Source organism: Cariama cristata, unplaced genomic scaffold (genome assembly GCF_000690535.1).
Source record: "Cariama cristata isolate BGI_N322 unplaced genomic scaffold, ASM69053v1 scaffold34963, whole genome shotgun sequence".
NCBI lineage: Eukaryota > Metazoa > Chordata > Aves > Cariamiformes > Cariamidae > Cariama > Cariama cristata.
In genome coordinates this window covers 49-368 of record NW_009610729.1, presented here as the reverse complement: position 1 = coordinate 368, position 320 = coordinate 49, and positions in this window count along the sequence as shown.

The window sequence follows — 320 nt, the reverse complement described above, 5'->3', positions numbered from 1 at the left end:
CAGGCACCCGGGGCAGAAGTGAAGGCCCCCCCTTTCCTCCCCCCCCACCCCTGGGAATAAGCAGCAAACCCCTTTCTGCTCTGTCTTCCGAGCTGCTGCAAGGCGCTTTCTTCAGCTCCTAAAAACACCCCCAAATGAAATCCGTCGCCGATTTGAGTCGGCTTGTATTTTTGCATCCGGGAAGTAGCCGTGTCTGAGAAGTTTTAGCCTGTGCGCACACTATTTCCCCTTCCTCTCTCACCTCCCCCCTTTCTTTCCCTCCCCTCCGCCAGTCCTTGGTTATCCCTAGGGTTAAAATCCACCCGTGCCTCCCTTCCTAT